This window comes from Micropterus salmoides, unplaced genomic scaffold (genome assembly GCF_014851395.1).
Source record: "Micropterus salmoides isolate LMB-PRFRI ecotype aquatic unplaced genomic scaffold, ASM1485139v1 Ms_hic_scaffold_6, whole genome shotgun sequence".
NCBI classification, from domain to species: Eukaryota; Metazoa; Chordata; class Actinopteri; order Centrarchiformes; family Centrarchidae; genus Micropterus; species Micropterus salmoides.
In genome coordinates this window covers 11,088,172-11,099,279 of record NW_024044348.1, presented here as the reverse complement: position 1 = coordinate 11,099,279, position 11,108 = coordinate 11,088,172, and the positions used below count along the sequence as shown (strand labels likewise).

The window sequence follows — 11,108 nt, the reverse complement described above, 5'->3', positions numbered from 1 at the left end:
TCTCAGTTGTGGTTTCAGTTGCTGAGTTATTGTCATGTTGGATCGTAGATATTAACTCAGTCAAACTTCAAATCAACTTTATAGGATGGAGCTGGAGCTGAATGAGTTATACAAGGCTATATTGTAACACCATCTAATTAGACAGATAAAAGGAAACTCTTTTCTTTGGGCAGGAGTTCACAAGATGTAAACAGGCTGTAAAACAGAGACATCTGTATTCATTCTTTCCTTTCGTCCACATTTGGTAAGCTTTAGTCAACGGCACGCGGCTCAGAATCAATAACTATTCAATTAAGTTCTTTGCCAAGCAAATGTTTAGGAAAGTTATTTTAGCCAAGTTTTGATTGGAGTCGTAAGCATGTGTGTCAAAAAGAATAGGTTTGCATTTGTGGTGACTCTATCTACTTTAGTACATGTCTCTGACGTTTTCAGTTTTGGAAAATATACAACTAAATACCTTTACTTCAGTACAATTTTAAGGTACCTAAATATTTCCATGATGGGTTACTTCATACTCTATTACATTTTATGGAGAAACATTGTACTTTTTACTTCACTACATTTATCTGACAGCGATAGTTACTTTGCAGATACAATTTTTACATGCAAACTGTATGATCTTATGAAACATGATACAATGTTTACCGAAGAAACAGCCCATCAGTATATAAAGTAATTCAGCTGCAACATCAAAATGTTGTGTACCACTTTCTAACAAGTACACTTACAAATTACAACAAAGATGTACCTGATGGCTTTGTAAATATTCAATAAATGAAATGGTTCATTGATGATCTATGCCATTATTAGTGACTATATTAGGTTGTCAGGTTGTAAAAATTATTACTTTTACTTTTGATAAGGTACATTTTGCAGATAATACTTTTAAAGTTTTACTTCTGGAAGTGTCTACTCTAAGCTCACCTCCCAGCGTGTCATTACATTCAAATTGTTATTCCTGATTAACTCAAACTCACAGCAGACCAGACATCAGTACAATGTCATTACAGTGATCAAAATGTCTTGACACAGATGAGATTAAGAGTATTATAATGAAATAATTTGAGGTTATGCACCTAGTTGGCAAACTATGATTTAGAGAAAAGAACTTCTCTGGGCTTGTATAAAGACCCCCTGAAAAAAAATACAAAATAAATAAATTATGAAATCCTAATTGGTTGTTGTGATGGTTCCACACAGTGAATGGCATCCTCTTTTAATCACTGGCTCTAACCTTTTGATATTCAGACAGAAAAAGACTTGATTCGTCACTTCACCTTCATAACATCCATTCCTGCTGTGCAGTAACCTAATTTAATTGCTGCCCTTTTTTCCCCCCTCATTAAACATAACTTGAGGGTCTAAATACAGAGAGCTGTCTTATAATTGTCTGTGTGTCAAAGTGTTTGCCTCTCTGTGATCTCAGCCTTGTTGGACGATGACTGCCTCTTTGTGTCTTTGATGCAAATTCACAATGTTTGGAGGTTTCCGGCATTCCAGTTTGTAGTCTCGTGGGAAGTGCTCCTGTTCATCTGATCAGGGTTATTTGGCTTTGACGAGCTGCAGAAAGGTGTGTGTGTGTGTGTGTGACAGAGGGAATAGAGTGTGTGTGTGTGTGTGTGTGTGTGGATGTGAATACATTCACACGAACTTTGTGTGTAAGCATGCAGGCATCTCAAAGACCTGACTTTCATGGCCTCACTTCAGAGAGAGCTTTCCTTTGGCAAGATATGCTGCCCTTGGCGAGACCAAAGGGAATTTTTTTATAAATCATCTGCACAACAAATACTGAATTCAACCTGAGAGGTCAAAGCCATTCGATGGACACCCTCGCCAGAAATGTGCAAATAAACCTCCAAGTCTGTCTGCTGACCCATCACTGCATCCGTGGAACCACATCTCTGACCCACTTAGCTGACGTATATATCACACACACTGTTCTGACCTATTAATACCAACATGCTCGCTCTGGGATTTTTCTGCTTGCTGGAAGATCAAATGTAAACATCTGGTACCTCCAGCATCAAATCTCAGCAGTCTCTCTTCACCAGCTGCAACTGCCTTTTGTTGTTGCTGTAGTCTGACCCATTGATGTTGTCATGAAATAACTTTAACATGGCTTAAAGATTCTGCTCTATATATCTCTAAATCTGTTGTGTTACACCAGTCCAACAATAGTTTTGTATTTTTTTTCTAAATATATGGGAGTTGAGAAGATATTTTTCTCAAGTTGAGCGGGAGAGCTGTAGCAGTTGCTCATTCTGGATTTCTCAGTTGGGATTTAAAGCTATCAAGGGTTAAAGTAGGAACTAGACTTGAAGCCATTTTGTTGAGTCCACTGAAATACATTTGTACAAGATGATGAAGTGGAAATGTAGTTAGGGTGTGTTATGGTCAACCACAGATTGGCTTTGAAATGAATAAGGGTCATCCATACATATAAAGAGATAGATAAGATTTGAGGACTCTGTGATTTGAAATACGAGGTTGAAAGAATCCAGGATTTGTTGCTATTATATATTTCATATTCTCTTTTAAATTTCTGTATCCGCTGGCAGTATTCTTTTTAAAAGATGATGGTTATCTATAGGTCGGTAAAACCATCAATAAACTTTATTATACAAACTGAAAACAACCTTAGACATCTGCTGAAAAAGTTTGATGAGGTGAGATTTTAATAGACCCAATATTATTACTGCAGCAGCACACTGTTTAGTATTTTCTCCATATTTTTTCTCTTTGTGCAAGACATTCATACGTATTTACAGACAGTTTGCACTCTAATGTCTCACAAATTGGTGCATTTCCAGTTTGACATGGCGGTTGGTATGTGGGATGTTATGTGCATGTGGTTGTTTCGCTGTCTATGTGGACTCTGACCTGTTTGTTTGGTAATTTATGGATTCAGTACATCAATATTGATCAAAAATTGAGGAGTACACTCATGAATGCAATATGTGGGTCAACAGAGAGAGTATAGTTCAATCCTATACCCAGCACAAGTTCAGAGAAAAGGATGATCAACCCACATGATGTCTCTGCAGTCTTCTCAACACATTTTTATAACTAGCTTGAGGTCTATTGTCAGTTAAAATCAACTGATGCAACATAAAACTTGTCATAGACTCTTGTAAAGTGATTAAATGCATAACACAGTTAATAACACAGTCTGTTTTAACTTAGTAAGTCAGGTTGAATTAAATTCTTTGTTATAGCAAAGTTTTTCTGACTTTGCAATTGTTTAAAGGAACATTTAAGGGAAAAACAACCTCCAGGAGGTTAACATAACATGATGTTTGATGCTCAATATTTCAAAGCAATAACTCTAAACCGCAATTTATGAGCAGAACATATATGACATATTTAATACCAAGTAATATGTGTGGTTGAGGTTTGTTATAAGTAGAGGATTTATTTGACTGAACTTAGGTTTACATGTTCAAACGGTAAAAACTTGTAATAGAAATGTGTCAGGAAATGTAACTGCATTTTTATACCTTTTTGTTTTGAATCTGTACTCTTGGATTTCAAATGAATGCTGATATTAAGGAGAAAGTGGTGACTTCCGTCTTCAATTTAAGGGGTGTCTGCATCCACCTTAGATGAACCATGTAGAAAAAGAAAACTATTAATTGTAGATTAAACCCCCCAGCAGAGTAAAAGGGCCACAAGTTATAGTCCTTTGTAGTTTTACTCTGCATATGTGGGTTTATTGTTATATTTTGTTGATTTTATGTATATATTTTAATTGAAGATTTCAGTTTATTGCAGCATCATTCTTAACCAGCAGAGGACAGCATATCCCCATCTGTTCAGTGCTTGATGATCCCTTTTAAAAGCTAGAAGACATGTGGACTGACCTCACAAACAGTGACACTCCTCACAGAGAAGATTATGTTTTGATGTGAGTGTGTCCAGATCAGGGAACCACCATCCGTCAGTGCTGCTGTAGGCGCTAAACCCTTTTATTTATTTATTACATTTTTCATAGATTTCATCATTTTTGTGCAACACATCCGGCTTCTTGCATGAATGCTGTTGCAAAATCTGCCACTGTTTGGTTAATTTCAAAATTCTTTGAGATAAGGATTTGTTTTTCTTTATCTGCTTCAACAAAGATCAGACAGCGTCAGGTGATGACATGCATTGAGGGTGTACATAACAAGGCCACCTCTGGGACAAACTCAAATAGGTTGTAGTAGGTAGGAAAAAAATGGTAGTAGCTGAACAGATAAAATGAAGAGTTCTTGTTTCCAGCAACTGTCAGTGGACCTGAGTGAACCCTGACCTCTCTGCCAGGAGCATGAGGAAGTGGTTAGACAGATTCATAACAAGACGTGGTGCAGCTGAGTACTGAGAAACTGAGGCTGAGGGGAGAGAAGTGCATGTTCCCTTTGAGTTTGCCTTTGTTTCTGGCACGGCACCTCAGGCCACCACCGCAGTTTCTGTGCCTCGCAAACTCTCTCAGATTGTCTATCGACGATCAGGCCGCATGCTTGTGTGTCGACATAAACCGCATCTCCTCTGTCTCAAAGAGCAAGTGGCCTCATTCCCTGTCTGAAAACTGTGCTCTCATGAGAAAAACGGCCCCCAATCCCATTAATTCAACCACTCTCCACTGACCATGTGGGTGAAGTGCGGATGGATAAACCAGGCTGTTGCTCCATTGCACTTGGGCAGTTTCACTCTCATAAACGCAGTCAGGGCTCAGTGAAAGCACACTCATTGTTGAACTCCCGCCCTTCCAATCCCTTCAAGTTCTCTCTCTTGCTCTGTGTGCGTTTACACACACACACACACACACACACACACACACACACTCTCTCAGCAGTCTGGAGGGGGTATGCCAGATGTCAGTACTCTGTCTTGGAGCGATTAAACTGGTTGTTATGATGAAAGAATTTATTTGCCATTTGTTTCTCCTGCTCAAGTCTAATTGAGTGATTGAGATCTTAATTAGATTGGCTCTCATTTTTCACCTCCATTGTTTCTGAGACTCTTAATCCACCATTTGCGTTTTAACTCTTAACTGTTAAAGTAATACCTCTGTGTTTACAGATGTCGGCGCAGAGCTGGAAGGCAGCTAATTTCTGCAAAACCACTGCAGTTACTGGACTAGTAGTTTCATGTATATTTAAATGTCTGGATTTTACTTTTTTACTATTTTTTTTTACAACTTTTTCAACCATATGCACTTTGCCCATTTTACTTTTAAATTATTAAAGCAGCTATAATCAGTAGTTTTAGATTAACAATGGATCACATGATTGTATGTGAAAGAGGTCACTCATAGTGACAAAGCCACAGAGAACTGTCACCAGACTCTGAGTTCCCCTTAGCTCAGTGGAGCATCTCAGCATCTTTCACCTCAATGTTTTGGTTTTCCGGCCTGCAACTTTACTGTTCAGTTTTGTGGTTCAGTTTCACTACTCTAAACATTTTCCGAGCTGTGACAAAAACTCAGTACCAAACAGCAGGCAGACAAAGTTGGCCATTAGCTGGTGAACATGGTGGAACCTTTCGATGTTTGGTTCAGGGGCTGGTGGAGGCCAGAACAGGAACATGAAGTCAAATGAAGGCTATTGATGCTCTGTATCTGATGGATGTGAAAACAGGCAACTCTTTGTTTACAAGTTCAACATATCAACTTCAAACGTGAAATATCAGTGTTGTGTTTGCAGCTTGTTTTCCGCTGCCCCAACTGGCAAAGAAGGTTATTGCAGGTTTAATTACAGCAGAGCTAAGTAAGATATTTATGTAGTTTGTTTTATATAAAATACAAATAACAATTATATACATATATATATATCATGCATTAAATTTGCTCTCTAGAAATTGATGTCAGCTACCTTTCCCTTTTAAGTTTATCAGTGAAAGTTATCTCAGGCAAGAGATGAGTGGGAAAGATTATTCTTGACCTTGGAAACAGTAGTTTGACCATGTGTAAGAAGACAGACCCTGGACAAGAATTAACACTGGAAATAGGTGACAGTCTAAAGAGTTTTTGGGGGAGTTTTTTCCTTTCCTTGAATTGGGGGTCTGTGAATAGATTTGACAACTGTTAAACATGTGTACAAAACAGGTCACAGGGCAGGGATGGGGTCAGAGGTCATCGGCCATGAGTCATTTAAAGACCAGAGACACAAAAGACCATCTTTGAACAGAGAACAGAGACCTAGTGTATATGACCACCTGTTATCCCATGAGCTATTTTTAGTTTGTCAAATATCTAACAATAAGTGTTATTTCTAGAAACATTTATCAGAACTGTATCTACAACTGCATGTGGTGAAGTTTATAATTTCTGGGAAATTCCTCTCGCCTGGCTGACTAGCAAGTACACCTTGTCTCTACGTGGTTGTTTAGAATAATATAATATCAAATATTTGCAGAATTTAGTGTCACTCAAAACAACAATTAGTATAATAATTGTTTTGGGTTTGAGGGGACTGATGATTCACAAGCACAGCATTGCATCAGTCTTGGCAAAGAGGGTGGCATGCTTATAAAATCAGTCCACAAAGTCTCAGCTTCTTGTCCCACAACATCTGCTCAAATGATTGTGAAAAATACTCAGCACAGTGCCTTGTGGATTAGAGCATCCGTATGTCGACCACGATGGAAGTAAACACTATTTGTGAGATGATGCCGCCCTTGGAAGTTCCTGAAATGGTCATCAGGAAGTCTTTCCAGCACAAGATTTAAAAACATATGTTAATGATGCACAGTCTTTTCCTCATTGTGGCAGATTATTAGATGCTTAAAATGGTCTCTGTGCTCTTACAAATTCATTTTGTTTTGTAGTCTGTAAACAGCTCTCTGTTCCAGAGCTTTGCAGAGACCAGCCAAGTTGTTTTGCATTCTTGTTCTTGGCTAGGCAGCAGTTGGGTAAAAGCTATAAATTATTTATCCATCGGTTGTTAGCAGAGATACACTGGATGCTAATAAACTCTGGCGATGTTTGATCTCCTCTGTACCTTTGTGCTACAAATAGTTGATTGTGACTGAGCTGTATTTCAAAGGAGCTGCTTCATTTTCTGTCTATTTACTGATGTAAGCAACTGGTGCGTGTTTTATTTGTTGGAAAGTTAATAAAAGCTTCACGTATAAGTGTTGACTGAGTAAAGCTTTGACATTACAGACATATGGGTTATATATAGTTATCAGGTTTGGCAAATAGTACCTGCCTAGTCATTTTTAAACCAATAATAGATAAAAAGACAGAGGGAGGGACACAATATTATCTACTGAAATCTGTTCTGAACTGCATGTTGTCTGTGCCAAGAGACGCTATTTTAGTTTCACATAATGTTGCACATAGGTTTGTGTTTATTGATGTTTTAAAGGTTGGAATGTGGTATAAAACTGTTGTTGACTTTAGTGCTGCAAAGGATGCATTTTCTTAATACTGCATAAATATTTGGTGTGTATTACACATGTACACATATGCATCAGATCTAGCAGGATGAGAGCAGAGGAACCAGAAAGTTTATTGCAATATAAAAAGTAAGATCAAATACAAACTTCATGATTCTTTAATCTCCATCCCCCCTCATTTGTTACATCTCTATTTGCTCAGTCCACCTTCAAGTATGTTGTCCTATGCATGCTGTTTGTTGCTTTGATCTTTTTTGCATGTTAATGTTTTAACTTTTAATTATTAGAAATGATTAAATAAATCATCATTAAACTCCATCTTGATGTATCACATGATGTCAGTTCAGCTGCAGTGAAGTCAGACTTCCCCTATTTTCGTTCAGCTCCTTTTAAATAGGTGCAACAGCGCCCCCCTGGATCGTAACGGGTCGCTCCTTGTCAGTTTGTGTGGTGAAAAGGAGTATTGCACTTCTAAAGGTAGAAGAGAAGTATTTCGGCCAAGTCTACTAAAGGAAGAAATGTTTTCAACCGTCTATTAAAAAACGGCAGTTATCAACCAATCAGACGTGTTAACTTAATGCCACAGCGAAACAGTTAATGTTTCAGGACTCTGTAAGTAAACTGTGAAAAAAAGACAGCCGAGGGTTCACAGAAAACAACCGGCAAAGTGAGCTAGCGTGCTTAACGTTAATTAGCTAGTTTCCCCGCTGTTAGCTAACAGTGCTATAAAGGTGGAGTTTCAGTGAAAGACATGAAGTCCAGAAATTATATGATATGGTTAGTCAACATGTTGCTACCATGAGGGACAACAGTCTTCAATCTTCAAATACTGGTAGGTGTTACAAATACACCCCTATTCTTTCTGTCTGTTTTGTTTTTTCAGATGTGGCATGTGGGAAAAAAACCCTGCATTTGTGGTTGCTAATGTTAGTTAAATCCCAAGTTGGGCTTGTGATTAATTTGTGGGAGTTTTTCATCCTTACCTTGCTTTTAAGATTCACTGTAAAACAAGTAATTAGTTTTAGTTTTTAATTAGTTTGTGTGTGGTGATGTGGAATACAGAGCACAGGCCATTTTTGTATTTCATAGGCTAGGGAGATGTGTAAGCTACTGAAATGTATTTGATATATGGCAGTGGTGGAAAATAAGTACATTTACTCTCACTTTAATTTTTACAATTTTGAAGTACTACTTTAATCTTCTGCTACTGTATACTGTACAATTCAGAAGTCAATATTGTACTTTTTACTCCACTACATTTATTTGCACTTTAGTCTAGGTACTTTGCTGATTGATAAGATAACACTTTATTAATCCCTGGGGTTAAATTCACAAGCTACCTAGCAGTATACTGTAAGTGGGGTAGACAAAATATCAGAAATACCCCTCACTGTAACAAATAGTTGTATTATTTTTCTCTATTCTTTTATTATTCTTATATAACTTGCATTTGTTTATTCCATATTTATATATTTCTGCTTTTTTTATGTCAACTGTATGTTTGTCTAAGTGTAGCACCTTATCACCAAAGCAAATTTCTCCTATGTGTAAAACAGTACTTGGCAATAAAGCTCCTTCTGATTGTGATTCTGAAAACACAAATCGCCAGCACCAAAATCTACAGCTTTCAAAATGACAATAAATTGAATCAACACCTCTCTAAAACAATTTCAACAAAAACTCAACTGCCAAGGCTTCACAGAAAAGAAAAAAAGAGTTAGTTAATTTATTTATTGTTGTTGTATTAGACTGCACTAGTTTTAACTGTGTGTACCAAATAAACTGGTAACTGAGTGCATATCACAAAGGTAGAATATTAGAAACATCTGTTGTTATTTGTTGTGCATTATGATGCTTTCATGCTGATGATTTGTATATTAGTGAAATATGAATTCTCGTGTTTGAGTATTGGGCCTGACTGTTGATGCTGCAATGTTGGGGTTTCCGAAGAATATTTTGGCTTTAGAAATATAAACATGACCGTTATATTTCAGATTCACAAATTTGGTAGGTAGTTTTGTTTTACATGCGTTGCATATGGTTTTCTAATAACCGTGCTCAGTAGCATTTCATATGTGTAAGAAGTGAATGAATATTAAAGCTGCAATGATTAGTCGATGAATCAGTTAAATGCCAAACATTTAATGGTTCCAGGTTCTCAAATATGAGCCATCATCTGATCCCAGCCACATTGCTTGTTTAGACTGCTGTCTGTGTTGTTTGAATAAAACAAACCACTAGGAAACATCATGACTTCTCTTGTCTCTGCTTGGGAGATTTGTGCAAAACATAACTGGCCGCGAAAAACCCACACTGCTCGACATTAGGCAGTCAGCTACAGTAAAAGTTGATACTAGCTAGCGTCGGTGTACTGTTGACCTAACAGTCAATGTGTTTTCTTGCTGAAAACAAATCTCATAGCAGATTATAAAAAACAACTGAGCACTCAATGCAGCTGGCTACATAGCTAACTAGCAAGTACCTCAGCAAACTGTCTCATAACAGGCCTAACATTAGACTGCTATATGAGATGATACTCTTAAAAACAGTCACATTTTGGATTTAAAGACTGTGATGAGCGGATTTACAGTAGTTCTGAACTTTAATTTACCTTTGACATGCCAGATTGGTAATATATTCGGATCCTACGTCCACGCTTTTCTAAATGAACAAGCATCTTTTCATAAGCGGACCAGTCCACCACTGGTCAAACCACACGCTTGAAGCAGGTCTTTATAATACACTGCCTGTTAAGGAACTCTTTGCGCTTACCACAAGATGTTAAATGGAAATACAATTTAGCTCAGTCATTTAAAACTCAATGATGTATTAGGGGGAAAAAACGGCATTATATTGGGATGGGATGTGAAGTATCGTCAGCATCTGGTTGATCATTATTATAATCATGTCAACACATTAACACCCCCCTACACACACATACTATGGCACCACCTGCATTCTCCACCCTCCTCTCATAATCTAACAAACATTCACTTCCAGCCCAGTCAGATTGGCTTAATACATCCACCAACTCCGGGGGGAAATTACTTGCAAGTTCTTTTCTTCAGCTGGGTATTGGCAGACCTCCATGAATAGTGTTTTCCCCTTAAAGACATATTACTTATGAATCAGAGGGAAAAAGAGGGGAATTACTGTTGTTAGAAAGAGCAAAAGTTATTAGAGAAAGTAGAAGTGAAACATTACCGCTGTGAAGGAGTGCTAAGAGACTTATAAAAACTACTCAGCCTTTGCACCAAGGTCAGAGGTTTTAATGGCAGAACTTGGACAGTAGCAGAGGCTGTGCCACCTCCACTATACTACATGTTAACACCTCTGCAAACGCATGAAGGAAAGTTCTGTTTAGGTTCTGTCTTGTGTCAGAGTTTCATTAGGTGTGGCAAGGTTTGTGCTTCCTGTGCTAAATATTACCCAGAGGCACTGAAGGCCTTTGAGGCCCTTGAGAACATTATTGCAAGTAGTGTAAGTAGCGGCTGCTGACTGAGGCGATCTACTGGACCAATTCCAAAACCTTTTTTGTATGTATTAGTCATAAAGAATTACCCTTTATTTTGGGTTGGGATTTTCATTATACACCTGTTGGATTTAGGATTTTTATTGATATCGCTAATGCCTATGGTTATGCCATATCACCTACGTGTGGACTCTTTATGAACCGTAACAGTCTAGCAAGAGACAAAGGAAAAAAAGAGTATAAAGATACTTTAAAACGC

The 11,108-nt window shown here is 37.7% G+C and overlaps 1 protein-coding gene across 12 annotated transcripts in view; it reads left to right on the top strand.

The window, feature by feature from the left end:
• The first annotated feature begins 7,929 nt into the window (after nucleotides 1-7,929).
• LOC119889829 (transducin-like enhancer protein 3-B) overlaps nucleotides 7,930-11,108 on the top strand; it is a 158,658-nt gene continuing 155,479 nt past the window's right edge. For 5 of the 12 annotated variants that reach the window (XM_038700705.1, XM_038700696.1, XM_038700694.1 and 2 more), the window contains exon 1: nucleotides 7,930-8,209. The gene's annotated coding sequence lies outside the window, so the exon portion shown is untranslated. The remainder of the gene's footprint in view (nucleotides 8,210-11,108) is intronic. The other 7 variants (XM_038700701.1, XM_038700699.1, XM_038700700.1 and 4 more) reach the window with 4 other exon arrangements.